Source organism: Lineus longissimus, chromosome 14 (genome assembly GCF_910592395.1).
Source record: "Lineus longissimus chromosome 14, tnLinLong1.2, whole genome shotgun sequence".
NCBI classification, from domain to species: domain Eukaryota; kingdom Metazoa; phylum Nemertea; class Pilidiophora; order Heteronemertea; family Lineidae; genus Lineus; species Lineus longissimus.
In genome coordinates, this window is record NC_088321.1 from 7,349,440 (window position 1) to 7,373,093 (window position 23,654).

A 23,654-nucleotide genomic window follows, 5' to 3' on the forward strand; every position below is an offset into this window, starting at 1 on the left:
AGTTTTTCAACTAAAGAGTCAGGCAACTAGGGACCGTACGGAGCAAATTCCGCACAACTGGACTTTGAACAATTACGATCAGCTGAACATGGCCGGTACAAACACCCCGTTTTAAAGCAAACACCTGCTTCAAAGTCACTCATCTCTATAAAACTATTTAGATATAATGTCAACGATAACATTTATATCAAAAACGATATGTTTCGCATTTTGCTTTTCAACTGTTGATGAGAAGTGATGGCACTGGTTTGAGAATACTTTTCGAAATACGTTTTTCTACTGCACATCATCACATATTTTTGTGGTTAGCAGTTTAGTATATTCATATCTTATTAATTTTGACCGTCTACAACTAGTTTTATAGCAGGTTTAATTTCGCGTTCGCGGTAAAAAACGAGAAAAAAAACATGAAAAAATGCAAAACGTCTCGTTTTTTGTGGTTAGATGTTCACAAGTTTAGAAATCCCATTTCATGTCAATTAATTGTTTTCTAATTTAATATAACTGTTATTTAATGGGATCTTTGATAGTCTTGCAATTTTGAAGCCCAGTGTCTAGTTTATTGAGCTTGTTTTGGCACATATAAGCACAAAGTGGTGTGAGGTATACCGTTCCAATATTATTGAACAGGCACTTTGGCTGAGACCTTACAAACATTTATGATGGGTACATCAATTTTTGAGTCACCTCATCAGAAACAATTTACAGTATAAAAATATGTTGCCATAGATTACAACCTAATTATCTAAAAAAAAACGAATTGCAAAGAGATGAGAGTGCATGTAGCTTAATTGTGGTTTGATTATTGTTATCTTTGGCAATTAGCAGCTGATCGACACATCTGCCAAATATTTAAGATCGTTCTCATCAATTAAATAAAATTTGTATGAATTTGTAACCCGATAAAGTATATGTGTACCTCAGGTGCAGAGTAAACACTTTTCGTGGAATTGTGGTTGTTCCATCATTGTTTTGCACCTCAGCTCAGTTTTTATAGCTGAATTGAAATGGACTTCATGATCATCATGGCTTCCAGTTAGTTGCCCGAGAGAGCTGTGGGATCAAGGAAACTGGCCGTGACCCGATCGCGACTCTTTATTTGAAAGACTCTGGTTAATCTAAATACAGTATCGTCTAAAACAAAACGCTAGGTTTTGTATTAATATTAAGGTCCTGTTATATTTACGTCGAATTTTTCTCGGAAATCCTCCATCCTTGGAACTTCAGAAGCTTCTTTGGCAATCTGTGCGTACTTCAGCGGTTTATCAATCTGAAGTAGATCAATCGGTAATAAGAAAATAATGTGATCTGAAAATAGGGTGAGAGTGAGGATACCATGATTATCTCTGCACATTTGTAGCATAGTGAGTAGCTTGATAAGTATTCTTTAACTGGTGCATACAACAAGCTCTAGAAAACAGTTCATATTTTAGTTGGTGATGTATGAAACACGCACTTGATGTAGGAATACGCTCAAGTCGTAATCGTCATCTTGAAGCAACTGGCCTGATCGTACAGAATGTATTTCTTCAACAGCAGCCCTGCAGCGAATGATCAGCGTCTCTTTGATCAAGTATGCACGCTATAGACGATTGGTGCCGTTACGCAAAGCAGCCTTCGGAGATCCCCCCCCCCCCCCGACCACAGATGACCATCCCTCTCGAAGACGAATTTGGGTAAACTTCTAGCATGTCTTGATCAGAGAGACCCACGGCGCTTACGACACCAGAGATTAATAATGTGACCGATTGTCAGAACACCCCTCCCCCTATCTCTTATCTATATGACAGGAATAACAGAGGCATGTTAGATGAAAACTAAACCATATAATTATTACGCCATGTCCGTCTGAAGTAGACGGGAATGAGGACGTTAGTTGGAATACATGCGTTCATCATTTGTTGTGCCTAATTAAGCCTGATCATGAATAAGTCCTGTCAAACTCATACCGTTATCAGGGCAAATAATTGCTGTACATTTTTTCATGCTATCAAGCCAGGGAGCATCCAGGGAGGTGTAGTAGTCAACTTCATTTTTATTCAGTTTGACAGCAACCTCGTCGGCATAACGTAACGTTCATTTTGTTTTAGACCGGTATTATTTACCCGACCGTCGGATCTACATTGAAGGAAATCGGTCTTGTTGACCCGATCGTCAGATCTCGAGTGAAGAAAATCGGTCCTGTGTACACGACGGTCGGGTGATCAATACTGAAATTCTTCACTCCAGACCTGACGCCGTCGTATCTCGAGTGAAGGAATTTGGTACTATTCACCCGGCCGTCCGGCGCAAGTCTGCTGACAAGGTTACCCAACTCTCCGCTAGGGGCATGATACTGCCCCTTAGGGGAAACAATGGCGGCGGATGTAGGTTAAGCGGGCCTGTCGGTTGGACAAAAATTCACCAATTTTGCCCAATTTCAATCAAAATTATATTGTTGTCGGGCCAATAGCGCGGAGAATCTTTTAATCTTGACTCGAGACACGACTGTTGACCAGCAAATACATCATATTCTAGTCGGGTCAATAGCGCAGAAAATCTTCAGTCAAGACACGACAGTCGGGCGAATAATAATTTTCTTTGTTTTATGTATGTCCACTGAATCTTGACAGGTGTAAAAGGAATGGACGTCCTAGGAATGCAGATCCCCATACAATAGCTGTGTATTGTCAACGAATGTGGTTAATGGATTGGTTAGGGTTAGCTACATAATCTTCAACAGAGGAATTCGGCGACTCTATTCACTTTAACAGAAGGACCAGACTTAGATTCCGGGGGGACTTCCATTTCTTTTACACCGGTGTGAGTATAATGCCTATTTAGTGAGTCCGACCGAGCTGGTGCAATGAAAAGATGAATCCGATACGAATCCTGTTTTCTTCAAGGTAAATAAGGGCGTGTGCTTGAAGGGGTATGGCTTCAATGTTCTTATTGACGGGTCACTCTATCATATCACATCATCATTTAATTTACCAGGGTCGTAAACCTGTTGGATTTTTGGCATTGTTTTGGAGTCCCCTATTGACTACAGTCCACCTATATGTAGGATATATTACCTGTCCTGGCATACATTAGACACTTTAGTACAAGAGACCACAACATTTAGTCCTATCCGACAGACTCTCAAGTATTTTATGCATTGTACGTGTTGTGAAGAGCCTGGAATTTCAGTTCCTATAAAGCCAGTCAGGTTTATCAAGGAAGTGAATCCTAGGTTCTCGATCCCCGGGATCGACCCACCCTGTGCCTTATTGCGTGATAGCCAGCAGTGTTAACCACAATGCTTTGAGGCTCCTTTATCACAGGATAGATTTTCGTTTTTCACCGGGTGATCAGAAATAATTCTGATCATATCCTATTGCAATGGTTGATTATTTCCCCTCTCAGTAAAGTATACCTCTCGCCAGGATACTTTGTACTTGTTTTATCACGTGCTCTTCACATACCAATTGATGTCGCCACATAGCAATTTGATCCGATTCATCGGGCATATATTACCGGCATCCGAAAATAACAAACTGCTGTGTATAAATAATCTTACAATTAATTCCATAACAATTTCCTATATTCCATTATTTCCAAATTTTAATTTTGATGGAAACTGTAAGGCGACCATGTTGTGTTTCTCTTCCGACATGTAAACATGCATCTTTCTTTCGTTGACGTTTACATAATACCAGAACAAAAAGTATTTAATCTTATTTTTGCTGAGCCATGTAGCTTTAACATGCTTAATGAGCTATCCCGAATCGCGTGTGTGCAAAAATCATCACTTATCACTTTTTTAAAACTTCACCCAACAAACGAGTTGACTCTGGTGACATTGTGGTTTAGAAATAGTAGGCATGTGATGTAGAATGTGTGTACCATTATTTATTGATATTGTAGATGTCGACACCATTAGCTCAAATGTCATATCTTCAATATTGAACGCCCTAGGGTTTTTAATAAACAAATGTTAATCACGACATTAGAATTCGAAATGAAAAACATCCAAACTTGGGGCGCCCATGCCGAAGTGTCAAACGACTGGTTGTTTCATCACGGTTTAGTCGTTAAAAGGTATCGGGTTTATCGACAGAGGAAATGGAACACACAACGCATACACACAACGTCATAATAGAAATCAACAGGGGCGAATGGCCGTGCAGAACGTATGCCCCCCCCCCCCCTCATTATATTTCGTTCCCCATTGACAAGGATTCATGTTGATTCTTATGTTCCTTCAAGATCGTCCTGTTTCATTGTGATCAGACGTCGAATAATCATTCAGAGGCCAAGTAGCAATGCGAAATATGTCTCTCTAACAAGAAGAGATAGCGGCCCATCAACGGAACAGCTATTTCCTCATTGTCAGAAGCTGAGTTTGGTGTTTAATGACATTCGATTGGGAACAGACATTACTAATTTTAAGGACCATCTTGAAAAAGATAAGAAATAACCCGAATCCTTGTCAAAGAGAAAGGTATTACAAACGCTCTCATGCCAGGTCGAAATAACACTAGAGTCACGCTTCCACTCACTCCTGCACAACTTGACATTTCCATGTCAACTGTGCCCACACCAGAAAATACTCATGCCGGGGTGGCAAAAAGGACGATCTCTCTTCTTTGTCCATAAAATACTCCAATGCCCTACGAATGCAGCTTACAGTCAGACTCCAAAACATGGGCGATTAAACTAGCTATACGTTGCAGTAGCTAGCCTAGATGAAGGATAATCTGACTTCACACCGGCTCAGACGGTGGATCTACATGAGGCAGCCCTTCCCAACGGCCGGACGTCGTTAGGCCAACCACCTCTCGCAGCCCAAACAATAATAGTTCGAAACCAACAGCAGAGTAAAGTGTCGTAAAAAAGAATGACCAGACACCTGCCCGTTTAACTCTGGTGACACCAATTACGAGGTACAAATTGCTTTTCAAGCTATGGCTGCCAACATCTATAGGTCTACTATAAATGGTCATTATCAGGATACTACGAATGTTTTCGTTTCTTGCACTTTCAACCTCTTCATCTGTAGACTACTTCAAACAAATTTAAAATGGCCGTGCGTAGCCCCTGGAAACATATTTACACCATCGCCTACAGCGATCACATGTGGGCAATTATGACACGACTCATGTATTTGGTCGTTACATGCCCCTACTGTTTCTACATGACACCAGATTTTGTGGCTCATCAAATTATTGCAAAATTGAGTATACCTCTCTCAGGGTACGCAAAGATACGAGACAATTCCACCAATGAATATTCATAGGTCCAAACCTATAAATTAGACGCGAGGATGTTTTTAACTATCAAGTACGGTAGGTGATAAAGCTTGGAACCAGTGAAACCTTGAAACCAGTGATAAACCTTGGAATCAGTCCTAAAAATGCATAAAAACATGAAATAATGCCATTTGAACCTAAGGTGGTTACGAATCAATACTTGGAGCTTATTTTTACATGATCAGATCGGAATTTGACGGTGATCATACAGGGTGATACAGAGAAGATTGACTACATCATGCAGTACCGGCTGGCACTTATCCGCAGAAACGTAGATGAAGGTTTATTACCGAAGGTTTTAGCCGGGTTTGGAGATGAAAAATGTGAATAAATTCCTTCGCTGTGAGCGATTTCGTACATATTCATGTACACATCGAGGGATGTAGTGATATTTTCGTGATGTAACCAGTTCTAAGCGGACACATTTTTTAGTGATTCCCGTGTGCATGTTTGTCATATCTACTGAGCTTTATCAGAGCATTATGTATACAAATGATTCTTCTAATAAAAACGTTTTATTTTAGTATATGGAATACAAAACAATCACAAAAGCTTACTTTTGCTTTCATCGAAGAGCAATAATTATATAAGCATAACCCGTGTAGTGGGCATAATTCGGGTGGTAGCTAGAGTTGAAAGGCAGGCCTATATTATCATAGGTTGTGCCACTGACCGTGTTTTGTTTGTCATCCGTTCAGTATGTACACACATTTTTCCAATTTGTTAGATACCCCCCCCCCCCCCCCCCCGTGTACGCATAGGTGATACAAAGTAATGTACAGCAAATTAATGTATTGGAGTACGCAAAATGGCCCCTATATCGTGACCATGGTTACTGAAATATAAAAACCAAACTTTGAAGAAATCGGCCCGGTAGTTTCTGGAGTCACCCAAAAGGCCAGGTGTGGGGGCGTTGCCGGACACGCATTTATTTCTTTATTGACTTTTGTCTTTTGCATGATAGGACCCAGCCGGCTACCACCACCCTCGGCTAGGCCTATGAATATGATTATGATAGGAACTTGTCGGCGCGGCGGTGGGTCGATCAGATATTCCGGCATGCAGTCATTATTTGTGGGAAATTTCCTTTTTAGAACGACAAAATTGCACTCGCCTTGCTCAACACGCAGTCAACAAATTCAACTTGGACAATCTCGCAAATTCGCACGAACGGTGTGATTCTCTCTGTGATGACGTCATTAGCAACGCGTAGAGAAACTTCCAGCGAAATCGCAAATGAGTGCTTTAGCAAGTGAGTTCTTGCGTTTTCCTGACAAATGCAAGAATAAATTGGCCGCTGACTTTGACAAATGGTGCCGAGGAAGCAAGTTTAAAAATGCATGTCGAATCGTATAGTCGAATCGAGGGCTTAAAAAGAAGTTGCAAAATGGTCGATCTTCAAAAATTTACTGACACTTGCTGCGAAAACATGGCGGTCGGAGTAAGACTGAGACGGGGAAAAATCTATATAAAATCTTTAAATTTTAATACTTTTCATGTATGATTAGCGATTTGAACTATACGTTGCATCAGGAGAGTATATTCCAAACAACCATGCCGAATTTCGAGGCAAAACAATATCGGCAAGTGTGAGTTTATTCGTCCCCCTTCCAGTATTATTATATAGATTTGCAAATGGCGGCCCGTCATGAATATAAGTTTATTTTTTAACGACAACAACACATTTCCAATGCATTCCATGATGACGTCATCCTCCACAAAAAGGTTGATTCTGGAACTACTGGCAAATTGCTAATATGTAAAGTCAAGAACTTAGTGAGCCCCCCTTTAGGTCGGGGGAGCTCCCCCGAACCCCCCTACGAGCATATGTTAAGTGCAAGCTCTAACAACTACAGCTGTTACAATGGGGGGACACCCCCCAAACCCCCCTCCGTCGACATAGGTTTTTACCAGTGCGTTGGGGGGAAGCTCCCCCCAAACCCCCCCGGTGGACAGTCAACTAGCCCTTCTGTGTCATACTGCTGGAGGGGGGGTGCGATGGGACCATCCATATAGTTCCTTCCGACACATTTTTGTTTTGGTAATGTAATACATTGTGATTGACCTTATTCACGGGAATCGGGCGTTTCCAGTGATATACGACACAAATGGGTTGTCCTCATGCATTCACTTTCGAAACGCATTTTAAAATAGATGTTACGTCCTGTTAATGGGGCACGTCATCATCGCGTACATTTGGGAAAAACTCCCTAACGAGACCGGAGCAGACGGCTGAAAGTAGTTTATTTATTGGCCGCTAGGGTACAGAATGTACGTCGCTCACCCGAATTTTTCACGCAACTATAGCTAAATAGAGCTAGTTCTAGTTTGTGATTCAATTTGATACTTCAGATTTGGGCAGTAGACCAATATAACTTAGTCGTCAGTGTGGTTTTAAGCTGGAAAAACGTATTTGTTTTTCTTAAAGTGCCTTTTTTGGACGGGTGTGTGCGATTGTTTTGTTTTTATGTCACGTGACCTCGATAATGTCGACACAAAATTGAAATAAACCACCATTTTCTGTCATTATTTAGGACGGATATTTCTCTGATAAAAATATTAATATAATTGGCCAATTTCTTAGGCATATGATGTAGCGAATTCCCATGAAGATTTAAATAAATTTCAACCAATGGGATAGCAACCACCACCGGAAGATCGCGGAGAAATCGGTAAACTCAACGGAGTTAATTCAGAAAAATACCAAAAAAAATTGTTTGTAGGATATACAATATTTACTCTCTTTATTTCTCATCAAATCAGTATATACTCCCACACACACGTGTATCTTAAGAGCCCCTCCTAAAGGGGGGCTTATCAATAAAGTCAGCTGGGACGAGATTGGCAGTTGGGAGGGTATAAATCGTGGAAGGAACGCGCCCGATTTCACGCGGTACTTGCACAGTGATTCCACGGTTACTGACTATTCCAAGGTTTATCACTGGTTACATGGTTTCACTGATTCCAAGCTTTATCAACTACCAAGTACATATTTGGACTTGGAGAGGTATTGAAAAAATATTTGCTGTGGCAAGTCTACATACAGATATAAAGAAATTATTCGATGAAAAGATTAATTTTAAATTCTGCTAATTCGGCAATAGGGGGCGTGTTTTGAGATTGTTCTGCCAGTTGGCTGAAAAGAGTGGAAATATCAATGTCTGTCCAATTTGTCGATTATCAAAAAATTTCCGTTGTCAACTACCAGTTTACTTTTCACCATTTACTTGCCCGACTGTCTGGAATATCATATCAAAATTTCAGATTCACAACCCCACGCAGTATTTGATGCGTCGCGGTTAAACATTGACAATTGAACTGCTAAAAGGCTTAAAAAATCAATGGTGGTCTTGTCTCATACCAGACACGACAATCCAAACATACCGTCTTTGGTCAAATATTTTTTCACCAGGTAAAAAAGTACATGTGTCACTATATTAAAAATCCACGAAGCTTTCATCCATAATCAATCCCGGTGAATTTTTCCTAGCCCAGCCGGAAGAGTGAATTAATACCTTCTAAGCCAGAGGTCCTGGGTTCAATCCCTGGAATGACCTGTTACATTTGGCGCCAATCGTGGTTGAATGGTAATAATAATCTATTTCCTCGATGCTGGGCATGAATTGGCTGATAAATTAACTCTTTGAATCTCGGAAGAAGAACACGATTATGAAGACACAACTTTCCCGAACGGGGGAGTATTTAGTGGTGGCATAGTATATAGCCCTGGCTAGTGGGAATTTCCCTTTGGCCCAGTCGGTAGATGGAGTGATAACTTATTAACCAGAGATCATGGGTCCAATCCCCGGCATGACCCAGGTGCTTTTCGTCTGTTACAATAATCATGCAACAAATAGTGAGTATTTATCATTGTTATGAGTGTAAGTGCTGTGAGAACATTACGATGTAGTTTATAGTATATTTACCGCATTATCGGATTTCTTCTTCTTTTATCTCATTGACATTATTCGGACATCGTCAACGGCAAGAATATTCATTGATGTTATTATCAACTAAGCAGACAACCATTTTTAGGTGGCAACATGGGGTTGAAAGAAAATAAGACTAGAATGTGCTATTTAATAAGATCTAATTTAGTGATCACTCTTTGAGACAACAAGAAGAGCGAAACGTGGATTTATAGATGATCCCGGTGATAATGAAATAATTGCGAACTTACACCTGCAGGCGTGCTGAAACTAATAAACGCACCGAAGAACATTATAGCTCAATGTAAAAAATATTTCAGACGCAAACAAGTTGCTTTTCCATTCCCATGCTTTCTGCTCATTTAGAAAGAGGGATCACTAAATTAGCTCTCAATATAAAGAGCCTGTTAGTTTCTCTCTTACTTCTTTAGATAGTGCTGTATTAAGTAGAGGAGTGCAATAATGACCCTGAAAAGGGATCGGAGGCATGTGCCAGTCGAAGATGACGTTTTATGATCAATCAGGGGTCAGCACTGTGTATGGCCTCGATTTAAACATTCGTTCTGGGCATGGGGTGTGGTTTTTAAAATGTAGTGAATCTAAAATCGTCCATTTTACCTAATTGTGAACAAAAGAGCATCTTGGCCTACAGATTTTCTTTCTAAGATATAGCAAGACGTGTTCACCCGGTTTACGAAACTGTTATCATATGCGTCAAATTCTTTTCGGCTGATTTATGCCTGTGAAGTTGGCAAGCTGTGAAACAATTAGGCGTGATGAATGGCGATCACAAAAGGGCATCCGAAATTTGGGTAGTAAGCGGTAGTGCCCCCTATCATCACCTAGGTCATTCAAATGCCGCCACCACTGTATTGTTTGTCAGCATCACTCCGAAAACACGAAACACGAAAATGTTTGGCCTTGTGAATCATATTAGCCTCGGAGACCAAAACGAGAGCGTACACGCACATTAACTACACTCCGTCATGCCACATGATACAGAAAAGTCAATCAGCGTTGTGAATCATCGGGATCCGCTTAAAAAAATCCAGAAAATATCAGGCTTCGCTTCCCCCTGCGAGACACACCGATGAACTCAGAATGATATAAATTAAGGAATTGAACCCGAGGCGGAGGACCTTGGTTGAGTTACCAAGACACTCGAGGGTGGAGCTAAAATACAGTCCAAACCCGAGCCGATAGGCGAGGGTTTGGACGAAATTTTAGCTCCACCCGAGAGTGTCTTGGTAACTCAACCAAGGTCCGAAGCCGAGGGTTCAATTTCTATTCTAAAATACCTCAAACTTAAAAAGATAGGCCACGAAAATAACTTGAATATGTGCGAATTTGGCAAATTCCATCCATCGCCTGCCCGGAGCGCCGGTAGCGCCGTTGTTTACATTATGTTACGGCAGCGTGCATAGGAAGTCCGCATCGGCTCGCTCAAGTGATGCTAAAATCCGCGCAAATGGGCTATTTGGAGCGTTTTTCTCAGCAAATATGTGTAGTGCTCATTAAAAAACTTAGGGTGGTTGATGCTTCCTTGGCTGATTTGTGTTTGAAGCAGTGTTTTGAGAGCCTAAAACTTCTGAAGTGAGCTGTGTGCATGGTTTCAACATTTTAGTGCAACCCGAGGGAACTTTGGTAGAGCATCTTGGTTGCGTGTCCAAAACACTCCACTCTCAGAACGAGGCTTATGCATTTTCCATTTAAAAGTTGACTTTACGGTACCAAGGTATTTTAGAATGCATCTTCAAGTGATTTCTCGCCAAAACATCGATAAAGTTAGCGGACTGTCCCGAAGGTTTCCGAATGAGCACATGGAATATCTGACAAACATAAACAAAGATGGTGATTGGTTGAAGCCAAAAGCACGTGTTTAAAATCTCGTGCAAATAAAAATGTCGCGTCCGGGATGGGCAATGTCATTCTTGTAACACTTCAAAATACATGAACTGCATGAATTGTTTACTACTTGTTCATGGTCGGGTCGTCCCTATATGTCCAGGGTTCTATGTGTTCAGCATGATGAGGTTCTATGCAACTTGACTAACTTTATTTTTTCACGATAAACGTAATGGTGTCATTGTTGTTACCGTTGTCGACAAAGATGCAATCTACAGGCTTAGAGATGCGCTGCACTTTCCTATCTTGAAGTGCAAAAATGGGACATTAGTTGAAAGCCAGGAAGCATTGTGCAATTTATTAGTGTATACACACAGAAGGTGCATAATCATTGGCCTGTAATGATCTTCTGAACCGATCATTGAAACGGCAGGCGATGTGTGGAGGATGACGTCATTGTCTTTACCGTTGTCGTTTATCGTTCGAGTTCTTAACCTCGCTGCTATCCCCCGAAAATAAAAATTATCGAATTTTAAAGAGATAAGAGTTTTAGATAGATATCTGTATCAGTATTAAAAACGACAGGGTCATGTTACGGCTTTTTGCTACATACAGAATCCATATCGGATCTCGGATCTCGGATTTCGGATTTTGGATTTCGGATCTCGGATGATCCTTCCCGTCTTTCGTAGAACACAGCTCTGGAGCGCATTCCAACCACCTGCGAGCAGGAGATCATGAAGGAAACCTTATTTGGTAACCAAGGCATTCCGAGCTGATGGCGGTATATAAACCCAGGGCAAGCCTGGGAAAGACATTCAATTCATTCAATTCAATTCAATTCAATTCATTCATTCAATTTTATTCTCGACTTGTATGGATTATTACTTCTCCAATATATGAGCTGCTTCAATCTTGTGGTTATTCAATCTGCTTCTTCTTTCAACCTTCTACAGTGTACATTGTACTTGAAACATTTACATACTAGTACAGAAGGGTACTAGAACAGCTGGACGTGCTGCACACTGTTCCACATTGATGGATTTAAGACCATTCAAGCACAGACCCGGATTTACCGTCATTTAGCTCTCCGTAACAATACGATATTTAGAAACAAGGAAACTATTACCCAAAAGGCATTAATAGTCTATTACAGAATAAACGATTTTGCGCGGTGGGGCAAGATTAGCGGTGAGCGTTATTGACTTCGCCAGGCGCCAACATGCTGACTTCAATAAAGTTAGCGTTAGTGTTTATCGTAGGACTTCTTAACCTCTCTAAAGTTAGCGTTAGTGTTTATCGTATGACTTCTTAACCTCTCTAAAGTTAGCGTTAGCGTTTATCGTATGACTTCTTAACCTCTCTAAAGTTAGCGTTAGCGTTTATCGTATGACTTCTTAACCTCTCTTATGTCAAAATATATTTCTACTATATTTCTTTGTTGATTTCGAATTTGGTGCATATAAACACTGAATAGCTACATAAAGAATACATTGATTTGGTAGATTCTGTAGAAATATGTTCGCTTTTTATAAAATTGGCACATAGTAGAAGCGTTTTTCTGGGTTCTTATTCATATGGAAATGGTATATTTCCATGTGGTTTTATCTACGTGGTGTTGCTGATATCTGTTCATCGACGTATATATGGCGTAAATCCGATTGTCTCAGCCAGTATACGTCGATGGTGCATTCGACTATAGATCAAAACCAGTTTACAAGCGTTAAAAGTTCAAGAAATGCCTCTCTCTCAGAAAGCAGGCAAGTGACTGGTTTGCTGAGGCGAAGAGTCCTGTGTTGGTGAACAACCAGGATGTCGGGGAAGAAGAGAAGGAGTAAGGTGATGAGGGACTCAGTGCCGAGGAATCTGAGAAAATTGTTGCAAATTCAGATTTTAAACTTCGAAGCCGAGGCCGAGCAAGAAAAATAAGCAGTCGCCACAGAAGAATTTAGACTTGCTCAATTGGCGGAGGAGAAAGCGTTTATGAGCTTTAACGGCAAAGGCGAAACGATGATTTGGAGGCTAAAAGTGAAAATCTCCACTGGCAAAGCAGAACTGTTGGCTAGATTTGTGGTCCCTGTTGGAAAACATATAGGTCAAAATCAAGTTGTGCGTTTCTGAATCCGAGGGCAGTGTCAGTAGGATCCTACTAGAATTGTCCTCCGAAGAGAACAGTTCTAAAATTTCAAAATCCCAGGTCAAGGTATGACATAATCATAACGTAAGTCATGTAATAGGTCTTGTCAACATGATATAAGAAATTTTCTGATTACAAGGGGTAAAAGTTATAGGTGATGTCATTTTCACTGCTGTTTTAGATTTTACCAGAGAGAGGCCTACAAAGTATTAAATCCTAAATTCAGTTGAAAACAATTCATTTAGGAAACATTTAAGTAATAATTTCAAAAAAATTGCAAAGGGGCTCTCCCTTAGCAGTAGAGGCTCTATGATGTATAAACGAGGCAAATTATTAAACGGATGGAAGATTTCCCCAGTTAGATGACAGACGAGTCGGATGATGGTGAAGCGAGAGAGCGTGTCAACGAGGTCAGGACACTTAGCACTTTCGCCAACATCTTTTCATCAGGAGACCTCTTGACCCCCTATCCTCGAATATCAGGGTCTGTCGTGTGCTCTTCTCCCACACACATAAATCAAAAACTTGGTAATTTATAGGTGCCAAGTGAAAAGCCCTGAAGTTCAGGATGCTTTTGAGTTTTAACTGCAAAAGCAAAAAAAAATGATTAAATTGAAAATCTCCACCGCCAAAGCAGAACTGATGGCTAGATTTGAGATCTCTGTTGGAAAACCCGTTAGTAATACGTCAAAATCAAGTAGCGCGTTTCTGAATCCGAGAGCAGTGTCAGTGGGATCCTACTAGAATTGTCCTCCGAAGAGAACAGTTCTAAAATGTCAAAATCCCAGGTCAATGTATGACATAATCATAAAGTAAGTCATGTAATAGGTCTTGTCAACATGATAGAAGCAATTGCCTCATTACAAGGGGCAAAAGTGATTGATGATGTTATTTTCACTGCGGTTTTAAATTTTACCAGAGATAGAAACACAAATTCGAAGTATTAAATCCAAAATTCAGAGGAAAACAACTAATTTAGGAAAAAAATATAAATTTTGGTTGAGTCTGTCTGCAGTTTGGCAAAATGAATATCCCAGTCACGTTGGCCATGGGCTGTGCAGTCGAGATCATCCGACGTGACAATTTTGATTGCTGCTCTGGTTGTTGGAGATGATTCAGTTTGGGCCATTTAGAGTTGAATAATCAGATGCCCATCAACCATCTTCCATCCGACGTTTGCGTGAGGGGTGAGGGCAGCAATCCCTCAACGAAGGACTCCAAACCTCGTAGGATCGTGCCGAAGTCGACAAAGGCTGCTTCATGAGCCCAAGTCCCTTCGAACGTCATTTGATCATTCCTCCCAGCCATTGGGTTGGATGTGGACTGGAATAGTTCCAGAACTGTTCAGACCTAGAACTGTTCAACTGTACCGATAGATCTGAACAGTTCCAACAATACAATAGAAGGGAATGTTCTGTCACTGTTTCAACCAACACCACATTTCAATGGTTAGCGAGGTCTAGCCTAAATAAACAGAAAGATCACTGTCATGATCAATTATAAAATGACACACATTTATCAATAGGATTATCCACCGAATACAAAATTAAATCGTGCCTATTTCACTGATTACCTCACCTGCCTATTTCAATTATGCAACCTGCCCTGGTACTCAGGATTTTAGAACTGTTCTCTTCAGAGGACAACTCTACTTTGAGTATTTAGATAGAGATTCGCATAAACCTAGGGTGCAAATTACTGACATGAGTACCTTGGTTCGCGGATGTCAACGGCAATGGAAGCCTTCCAGGACATTATCAGAAAACAGAATGAAATAACCGAGTCGCTCGCTGGTAAAAGAAAATTTGAAAACGTCGTTGCCAGCACGAACCATTCTGTACAGTCTTTTCAGGCGACCCAATGCAGTTTAGGTTCCTTGTGCGAGCATTTGAGCATGGCGTTATCAGCAGGACTGATAGCCCCAAGGATCGCATTTACTACCTCGAGCAATACACTTCTAGGGAGCCTCAAGAGTTGGTGAGAAGTTGCATCCACATTGATCCGGCAAAGGGCTACAAAAGGGCTATGGCGCTCTTGAGGTCAAACTTTGATGATGATTACTGCATTTCTAATTCCTACGTTGAGCGATCAGAGCAATAAAATGGCCAAATATCAAAGCAGATGATGCAGTAGGAATAAAGAAAGTACCTTGTTTTTGCTTGGTTGCTTTATAAAATGAAAGACATAGAATACATGAGGGAACTCGATCGACCACCCCAAAAACATGAAGTAACTAAATTCTAAACTTCCGTTCAAAATGAGACCTCAATGGCAGAGCCGCGCTCTATTAGACATTTCCGATGACAACAAAAGGGCGAAATTCTAAGACTTTGTCAGGTTCGTTGACAGATAGAAAAATGAACCCGTGTTTGGGTTAATCGTTGACAGTAAAGACGTCTCCCAGGAGAAAACCAAGCTGAAGTTTAGGAATAATTATCCGGCAAAGAGTAGCTTTGCAACTTCGTATAAGTGTAGTTAGGCCAAATTCTGATTCGAATAGTGACAGAAGTGATGTTTGAAAAGCAGATAGTGAATCCACTACCATGCCTGTACTACAAACATGGCAAAGGTGTTCATGGCTTGGATGTTTGCAAACGCTTACAAAGCAAGTCAAACGATGACAAGATCAACTTTCTTAGATCGCACAGGCTGTGTTAATGGTCATGTGGACATAAACTGTACTGATATGTGAGGTAGATCCAAAAATTGGACACTACCATATCGGAGGTGAGAAACTGTTGCACGTCTAGGCTCGTTTTGGAATATGCAATGCCAATCGTGCCAGTCACAGTCAGGGCTGTGAACAGTAACAAGAAGGTTGTCAGGTACGCCTTTCTCGATTCAGGGAGTTCGGCCTCCTGTTGTACCAAAAAGATTAATGCGAAATCTTAAACTTCGAGGACGTAAGGTCAGAGTAAATCTATCAACATTGTCTGTAAGTCTAAGTCCACTATGAGTTACTTGATGAGAGGCGTAGAAGTTAGTCGGCTAGGATCTGGAGTCTTCGCTAATTTAACTCCCCGCGTTGTTTACTCAGTCTGAGTTACCCACCAGTTAGGACGACATACCTAATATAAGCAAGAGGGCATTGACAAATAACCCTACTTGAGAGAAGTGATCATCCCAGAAATTGATGCAGACGTTGACTTGCTGCTTGGTTATAACGTACCAATGGCCATGGAACCTTGTGAGAGTATTAAAAGTCGAGACAATGGTATGCATGCAGTTAGAACTGTCTTATGTTAAACCAGGCAATGAGGCAGGAAACATCAATAGTTTTCGCGTCTCTGTGAATAAGTTGTGCTTTGAAGATGAGCAGTTAGATCAGAAAGTTAATCGTCGAACATTTGGCCACTGGTATATATGAATTGTCACAAGGTGATAACCAAGTTTTGGAATCAGCTTGAATTGGCAGGTCTGATTGCACTATGAGTGATCGCTGTGCTCTCAGTCGGCGTCAACACGAAAATACATGATTGTTTGGGTCACGTTTTTCCGTGATTCACGAACACCCATCATACCAGCAACATTTTCGTTTCATCCTTCGGTTCTATTTGTGTCCGATCAAAAGTCGAGGTTCCTCAATGAGCAATGACGTCGGCGGAATCCCCAGACACAACAATAAACAATAGTGGCCACGTGAGATGTGTGAATTTGCCCACGAAATTTGCCCACCGTTATGCCGATTGCGACCCTCATGAAAAGTGAATTCAAGTATTTTTCAACCCCCAACAACAACGGCGGGAAGGGACTAAACCAAATGTTTGTAGCTGTGTAAATGTCAGTTGTGCGGATATTTTTGTTTTCATGCGGAAGTTTTCTGAAACCATGCTTGTTTTCGAGTCGAGGGTCATCCAATCACGGTTTTCATTGATTCGGTTTACATGATTGAACATACCCGTTTTTTCTTGATTTGGCAAATACAGTTTTATCGTGATCTATATATTCTTAATGAATCACGCTTTGTGCTGATTTACTGCTATCATGATTTTTCCAGATTTGTTTATTGGGATTTGATGGGAACTCGATGCCGAAAGGCCTTAAGAGATCACCATTTGCTCTGCCTAACCAGAACGACGCTAGCTCATCATTATAATTAATTCAGAAATCTCATCCTGTTTCCAAAATACAATAGATAATACAGAAATATATGATTGATTCATCATCTTATGTCAAATAAATAGTATATAAATTTAAAATCAACTATCAAACTGCCAAAGGAGAGCTCCTCAAAGATAATTTGTGAGGAGCTTCCCATCATTGTACAAAAACCAAACGTTAGGACTGGGAGGTAGCCACGTGATTTATCTGCATAATTAATTCATAATACCCCAACCGTATTCTCAGTTGAACAGCTGAGTTCAGGGGATGCTTGGAACAGCCTGTACCAGCACACGTGCTTAACCTACCGGTATCTATTCACACCAGTCATGGTGTTTACCTTCTCTGGCTCCTGCATCAACAATTATTAAAACAAGGTGTTTTTTGTTGAATGGATTGAATATTGGGAACACCAAGGATGACCAGACTGTGTATTATGTGTAGGAAAATACACCTGGGGACCATTGCACTCGTTGTGCATCGTTGCTTTCTTTGCGCAAAGTCCAGTAAGACATCTAAATGTGCCCATGTGATATTATGCGTTGCGCCCGGTACCCATTAGGCGAATTGATTTCACCAGGATCGAATGAAATGTATCCCAACATGAAGCGATCACAGTCCGCCAAAAGCTGCTTTTGATGAGCACGTTCAGAAACTTAAAACATGAACAAATCAATTCCTGACAACAATAGACCTGGAAGATGCAACAGACCTGAGAACGTGAACATTCAGCGGTAAAAGACATACACGTAGGCTCTAAAGTCGTCGGATGTCGTTTATCGTTGCTCCCATCGCGACTTAGGGACATACATTACTTAGAAGATGATCTGCAAAGAAGAGTCCTCTAAACTAACAATCAGGTTACATTGCCATTGCAATTGCCCCCCCCCCCCCTCCCATATTCTCTAGTCATCTTTTCCATCTCTTCAAACAAGTACTTATCCACGGGTCAATTTCTAGTTAATTTATAATACCCCAACCGTATTCCCAAAACAAGAGGCTTTGTTCGGTCCATCTGAGTGTACATATAATTTCATATAATGAGTGCGATTACAAGTTGAAGGTTGTTACAGAGAGTAAATCTTACTCGCTGCGATGGGTCATTCGACAGACTCAACCCAGTAGACAACCAGTAACTACTGCAATCTGGACCTTTATATCAATCCGTTGAAGTTTAGTTTGAGACAAACCAGTCCATTAGATGCAAGGTCACAACCTAGGACAACTAGTAAATGCAGTCTGGACCTTTGTATCAATTCCTTTGAAGTACAGGTTGTGAAAAACCAGTCCAGTCGATGCATGGTCACAACCTTGGGGCAAACAGTTGAGGCAGTAGAGACCTTTACATCAAATTATATCAAGTGCATTTTGAGACAAACCAGCTCAGTATCAAAATGCATGGTCACAACCTTGGGGCAAGTTGTAAAGGCAATCTGGACCGTTACATCAATTCCTTTGAAGTGTAGGTTAGTTGTGACAAACTAGTCCATCAAACATGGTCCAGCCTAAGCCGGTACAGCCATGCAGTAAGTGCCGTCGGCTTTACATCAGGGACAACCAACCACTTTCAAGGCGAGGATCAAGTCCAAGGGGTATGATTTTCTTAGCCCGCATTGATAGCGAGTCAAAACTTAACAGATACACTGATTTTCTTGCAAACCAACTGCTACATATTGTTTTTTTTTATTCAATCTTTTTTGAGTTTTAAAAGTATTAAAGTGAAAATTTAATTTTTAAAGAAATCTTCCCCTAATGACTTCCACTGGACCGCGACAAATTCAGCGTTCAATTACCCAAATCGTCTGTCGGTTATCGAGCGGAAACGGAATTCAAGATGGCCTCCGTGGCGGCCAAATTCCCCTAGTATTAGTCACATGACTCCTACGTCATTGGCGCAGGTAAAAGTAAACACGACCGACATGGCGTGAGTTGTCTAAGTCAGAGAAGAAGGGTAGGTTTTATGGCAGTTGATAATGAATGCGACCAAAACCACTGAGATTTGGAGGCATATATGTCCGTGACAGGACTGACACAAAATCAACTGGAAATTGACAAAGATCAGGGATAAATGGCGTTGTAGTTCTACCCGCTGCAGATGGGTAACCTCCAGACAGAAGTTAGGAAGAAAGTACCTTTAAGTTATAGCATAGTCAAAATGTACGAGAATACAACTAGACTGGCACTGGGAGTGCAGTGGGACCCCCCCCCCCCCCCCATAATCCCCTACCCGCATCACGCTCCAGACCAGAAAATTATTAGACATCAATGACTTGGCCCTGATGTGTCATGATTATGTGATCTCCGTCATGAATGCATCTGCTGAGAAATAAGTTTCAACAAATAGCACGTGGTAATATTTACTGCAGCCTAAATATAGAAACAGACAATGACAGTTGGTATTTCTACTCATGAGGGATCGATCGTAAACAATGCCATGTTTTATTTCAGCGCATGTGCAGTACATCGATTCGGATCGTTGATGATCTAGCCTCTCCCACCAACAACCCCCCCCCCCCCCCCACACACACACCCGGACCGCTGAAGCGAGAGAGGTCTCTCTGATAATTGACGGAACAAGTGGAAAGTTAACGGACGATCGACGACACTCACATCCACGCACGGGCCACGGCATAATGCCCCCGATTTCTGTCGGGGGCATAACAAAGATTTAGTAATTTTTAACACCATGGGTTTGCTCTATATAAAAGAAGATGAGCCGTGATCAGCCATACCAAAGTTGTATGCATAGTGTTCAATGATTCCTTAACAGATCGAGGCTCTTTTCCCCAGTCAAAGACTTCCAGTGGCCCCACTGGCGTACTTATATACTCTCAATGGATATTAAAATGATTTTGGATGGTTGGTTATGACTTCGAAACAAATTAGTGGTAATTACTTTTATCATATACCCTAAACCTAAGTGAAGTGATCCGGCAGACAAGACCATGAAAACCTCCCAAAAATGTCCCAAAAATGCATTCAAATTCAACCAAAATTACGGACAGTGCTCCAGGGACCGGCTTCTGCATGTATAAGACAATACAAACCCCACTGCTCTTCATAACTTTGCAGACTTTATTTTGAGAGAAATGTGCGCAAGATGCATGAAACATTTATCGCATGACATGAGCGTGCAATACAAACGTTCAATAAAAAATATTTTATTGAACGAGAATGCTCGAGATCATTTCTCGTGCAATCCAGACTCTGACTGTTGAAAGACAGTCGACTTTTAAGTCATTTTCATTGTCGTCCTTTTTCTACATTATTGCGTTGGAATTCAGCCATGTCGCGAAGTCACGACGATGTCATGAGGTTGTGACGTCGTCAACTCAGGTCTCAGTAGGGAGGGTTTTTTTTGTATTCATGCGCGGTCAACTCCTAACCGTAATTCCTAAAAAATCATTGATTTCTTGGTCCTCATAGTATGCCAGTGTTGATTTAGCAGTTGTTTTGGCAAGGACATGGTTTTTTTGAGTTTTCCGAAAGCTAGAGCGCTACTCAATAGGCGGTAAACAAGAAACTACGCATTATACTGTTGTTGCCGACGTATGTGTACACTGAACTTGGGATGTGCGTCGGCCCCGTGTTGAAATGACGTCCAGTGTCAGTTGGTGCGTTTTTCGCTGATTTGTGCAAAATTCAACATATCTCAAAAGTTCAATGGTTGACCCTCGATTTTTTTTGATTTTTGTGTTGCGTAAGCAACTGTCTTTCACGGGAGGATGGTCACAGTAAGAATTATTTTGGAAGAAATGTATAATATCTGGGGTTTTCCGTGATTGTCCGGCCGAATTGGCAATATTGCCCGAAAGCTCTCGACCTGCGGTCTCGAGTTTTCCGGTCGTAGAAAATCATCTCGTGCAATCTGGCTACCCGGATCAGCCACTCGTGTGGTTTTCTTATTGTATCGAATCGATAATTAAATCCACTCGAATCATTAATGAACAAACCACAGACTTAATACCAATATGAAAACTAGAGGCATCTACAAGTAAAGTAATTTGTTCCACTAACAATAAAATAAGACGATCCATGGCCATTTTAAAGCTGCATTCGTTATGTGATGATTCTTAACACAGCTGGTCTTCATACAGTCAAAACGGTCACAATTCAGATTTTGGCACAATCACTTCCAGTGAGGCTATCGATGGAAATGGATTGTGGATGCTGGTTGCCAGTGGATTGACAACGGTATCAAATCAATAAGAGGAGATTCCGTACAAAGGGAATTTATCCATTAGTAACACCCATAAAGGAACATTTTACCACAAACATGAACATTGGAAGCAGTTACAAACACACAGATCAATGGTTTGAAATTAATCACAATAGTGGCTCCACACAACGTCTATATGGGGAACTTCCATTTTTGCGGAAAAGCGACACCAAACGTCTATTTGAGTTATTAACAAAAAGCTGAAAACACGACAATATATGTTTATTTGAGATACGAGCGCCACCAAACGTCTATTTGAGTGTATGTCTATTTGAGATACGACACAATATGTTTATTTCAGGTACGTCTCCGTTAAAACGAGCGCCACCAAACGTCAATTCGAGTCATAACACAACATAAAATGTCTATTTGAGACAACCTCTATTTATGCGGAAATAACCGCCCCTGTTGTCAAAAAAACGATCAAAGTTATTCGGGAAGAAAGTTTTCAAGAAACTGCACACAAAGGCCAAGGGCACAAAGAAAGCTAAAGAAATTCGCCATGGTTTGACTAGTTGCGGGGGGCTTCAAACGGGGAAGAAATAGTTACAACAAGCCCTTTCAGAACGGACCCACGTCCTAAGTTAAAAAGTTGCATCTCTCAAAGGACCGACACATAAATTCTATATGTAAGTCAGCCTATTTCCAAATTCACAATATTGGTCTTACCAGAAAAATCCTTACAGTTGATGCCACAAAAACCCTTGTTCATGCCCTTGTCACCTCTAGATTGGATGGTCTGAACGCACTGCTACTTGGCCTGCATCCAGAGAGTTCAAAATAGTGCTGCTCGTGTCATCACTGGTGTTTGCAGGTCAGATCATATTACTCCAGTGTTGAACGACCTCCACTGGCTCCGTATCTGCGACAGGATAAAGTATAAGATTCTACTCCTTGTATTTAAGTGCTTAAACAATTTAGCCCAAAATTACATATCCTCCCTCATAGAAGTCTACCAACCTAGACGCAGTCTCCGTTCCTCATCTGTTGGCCCACTGTTGGTGCGACCAAGGAGTAGGTTGATAACGTTTGGCGACCGAGCCTTCTCCACTGCAGCCCCAAGGCTCTGGAATCAACTTCAGAATGTGCCAGCATCTCGGTCTTCAAATCGCATCTTAAATCCTATCTCTTAGGTCGCTACCACTCTTTTGTAAAGTGTCACCGATCATTCTGAGTGGATTCTGGCACTATAAATCATTTCAATATTAGTATTACTATTATCACGTACAGACGGCGGGGGTCAGAGGAACACAAGTTACCAGTACAACGCCAGAGGTACCGCTACATCAAGCAACGTCAGAAGAGGTCGTGGCAGAGGAACCAAGACAAGAGGCCAAAAAAGGTATGTTGCAGTCAAAGTCAGTAGCCTCATCGGCACCAAACCGATTATCACTTCCAGGGTAATTCGCAAACATTTCTGTGGAGACAGTGGCGATGGAAATAAGGTCTTTAGGACTTTGCCATCCGCCTCCTACAGACGGACCTGTAGGGGGTCGTCTAAAAGAATGTCTAGAAAATTGGAAAAAAGTCACAAACGACCCGACAGTTCTGGACGTGGTAGGCGGTTATCAGATTCCATTGTGGAATACCCCAAAACAAAACAGACAACCCTTCAGTCCCAGATTTTCCACAGCAGAGACAGAACAAATAGACATAGAGAAAAGGGCCATCACAGAAGTAATGAACCCAAGCACGGACTTATTTCTGAGTCACATCTTCCTTCGGCAGAAGAAAGATGGAACTTACAGACCGGTTTTCAATTTGAAGAATCTAAGTGCATTCATCCCATAAGAACACTTCAAAATGGAAATCATCCCAATGCTGAAAAACCTCGTGCAGCCAGGGGATTGGATGGTAAAAATAGACCTAAAAGATGCATACTTTTGCGTCCCAATGGCAAAAAACACAAGAAAGTTTCTTTGCTTCCAATGGAGGGGCAAGACATACATGTATCGGGTTCTTCCATTTGGCTTAGGCCCAGCACCACGGGTTTTCACCAAAATCTTGAAGGCCCCAATAGGCCTATTGAGAAGACTGGGCTTCAGGCTAATGATATTCCTGGACGATCTCATTCTGCTACACCAAGACCCATTGGTACTACAGCAGCAACTCCAGACCTGTCTTTGCTTACTTCAGGCACTAGGCTTCAT

The 23,654-nt window shown here is 41.3% G+C and overlaps 1 long non-coding RNA gene across 1 annotated transcript in view; it reads right to left on the reverse strand.

Moving 5' to 3' along the window:
- LOC135499146 (uncharacterized) overlaps window positions 1–23,654 on the reverse strand; it is a 64,418-nt gene that overhangs the window by 1,568 nt on the left and 39,196 nt on the right. The window contains exon 2 of the long non-coding RNA XR_010449264.1: window positions 1,187–1,270. This is a non-coding gene — a long non-coding RNA (uncharacterized LOC135499146). The remainder of the gene's footprint in view (window positions 1–1,186; window positions 1,271–23,654) is intronic.